At 46.3% G+C, this 2,335-nt stretch overlaps 1 non-coding gene across 1 annotated transcript; it reads left to right on the plus strand.

The window, feature by feature from the left end:
- Positions 1-1,927: 1,927 nt before the first annotated feature.
- Positions 1,928-1,999, plus strand: trnat-ugu (transfer RNA threonine (anticodon UGU)). Its single transcript has one exon. It is a non-coding gene; the product is annotated as a tRNA-Thr (tRNA).
- The last annotated feature ends 336 nt before the right edge of the window (positions 2,000-2,335 follow it).

A 2,335-nucleotide genomic window follows, 5' to 3' on the forward strand; every position in this document is an offset into this window, starting at 1 on the left:
GATGGGGCAATGTTGGAGCGAGTGGCCGAGAGGAGGGAAGCGGCAGAGCCCATGGCCTGGAGTGTGAGCGGCCAGAGAGCAGGATGGGGGTGGTGGTGGGTGAAGCGGGGAGTGAGCAGTCAGAGAGTGGGATGGGGGGAAACGGGGAATGATCGTCCGGAGAATGGGATGGCACTGTTTAGAGGGGATTTGAGGAAAAAATGTTTCACCTCGAGGGTGGTTGGAATCTGGAACACATTGCCTGAAGGAGTGGTAGAGGCAGGAACCCTCACAACATTTAAGAAGTATCTAGATGACCACTCAAAACGCCACAGAATACAAGGCTACGGCCACGTGCTGGAAAATGGAATGAGAATAGATAGGTACTTGATGGCCGGCACGGACATGATGGCCGAAGGGCCTGTTTCTGTGCTGTATAACTCTATGACTCTATGAAACCTCACTGAATTACAGAGGGTGTGCAGCACTGTCAGAGGTGCTGTCCTTCTAATGAGACTTCAAACAGTGCGACGTTCTCCGACTATCAACCAAAACGTGTCCTTTGTGTAGATTTTTTTTTTAGAGATACAGCAATGAAACAGGCCCTTCGGCCCACCGATTCTGTGCCGACCATCAACCACCCATTTATACTAATCCTACACTAATCCCATATTCCTACCACATCCCATCATTTCCCTACCACCTACCTATACTGGGGGCAATTTATAATGGCCAATTTACCTACCAACCTGCAAGCCTTTTGGCTTGTGGGAGGAAACCGGAGCACCCAGAGAAAACCCATGCAGACACAGGGAGAACTTGCAAACTCCACACAGGCAGTACCCAGAAATGAACCCGGGTGGCTGGAGCTGTGAGGCTACAGTGCACGCCACTGTGCCACTGTGCCATATTTGCTTATGAAATGACAGTCACTGCTCCGAAAGTAATTCACTTTAGGTGAATTAAGATGACTTGGTACTGGATAACTGGCGAATGCGCAAGAGGGAGCGGGGGACTGTTGAGGGTGGGATGGAGGCGGCGATGGCAACCTTTGAGGGGATTTTTAGGTCGAAGTTGTTTTCTGTGATAAATTGAGTCGCTCCATCTTTAATCCTGGCAGCTGCCTGAATGTCACAGACAGTGCCGTTTCAGTGGAAGAGGCTGCATTTGCGCATGTGCTAGTACAGCGTCACCTGGTGGTTGCGTTGTCAGCAAATTCAGCGTTTTAACTTTGGCTCCACGATGACATTTTTTTCCTCAATTAAAATAGGTCTTGAGTGTCTTAATAACTTCTTCACACGTAGCCTTCTGTTCTTCATGAGGATGTTGCCTGCACACTCCCTCCATTGCAGACAATAGCGTACTGACCTGCTCCATGTCTGGCTTCTGCACGAGACCCGATGCAGTACAATACCTTGCAAAGTTCTGGAAACATCTCGGCCACTCCTCGGCTTGGTTCAGTCCAGTGACCTTTTCAAAGGTACAGGCAAAGATTTCTCCATCTTCGCTTTGGTTTACTGCAGCCCCCATATAATGTTCTGATATCTGTCAAGGCTTAGTACACAATTTATAAGAATCTGACGGTTAAAATAACCTGAGTTTACTCTGCACATCTTGCATTGAAGGTTTCATCTACAACTCTCCATGAGGTGCCGGACAGATTATATTACATCACTTCCTGTGATGATGCACACAGTCTATTTATATAATCTGCCCAGTAACAACCCAATGTCCACTCTTATATTATTGTACAGATGTGAGAAAAGCTGAGGATGGGAATGGAATGTCTGAATGAAGATTTCATGATGCTGATGATGGAAATGAGGCTGATCTGTTACCCATTCCACAATCCCTCTTGATTTCTGTGCATGTTTCTCGATGCTGTTTCAACCAAATTGAAAAATAATCACAAATCCTCCTCTGGAGCCTCAGGTGTCCATTAACAGAAGGCATGGTGGCCAAGTGGTAAGGCGTCAGTCTTGTAAACTGAAGATCACGGGTTCAATCCCCGTACATGCCTCATGATTAGTTTCTCACTTTAAATGTTATGTTTCCAGAATAGATGTCTGTTGCATTTGTTTCAGCCATCTGGAAATCAGTGTGATGTTACACTTTATCCTGGACACTGGGAAGAACATGAGGAGTAACCACATGGTCCCTTGAGCCTTCTCTGCCATTGATGGAGTGAAAATATCTGAGGTCCAAGCACTGAACCTTATTACTGTGCATTTGCTTGATATTTCACAGAGCTATTCTATTAATCCCACATCCCACACTCCTGTCCTTTCCCCCATTGCCCTGTTATATTTTCCATGTCAGGTATATATACAATTCCATTTAGAGTTCCCATTGAATC

Source organism: Heterodontus francisci, unplaced genomic scaffold (genome assembly GCF_036365525.1).
Source record: "Heterodontus francisci isolate sHetFra1 unplaced genomic scaffold, sHetFra1.hap1 HAP1_SCAFFOLD_51_2, whole genome shotgun sequence".
NCBI classification, from domain to species: Eukaryota; Metazoa; Chordata; class Chondrichthyes; order Heterodontiformes; family Heterodontidae; genus Heterodontus; species Heterodontus francisci.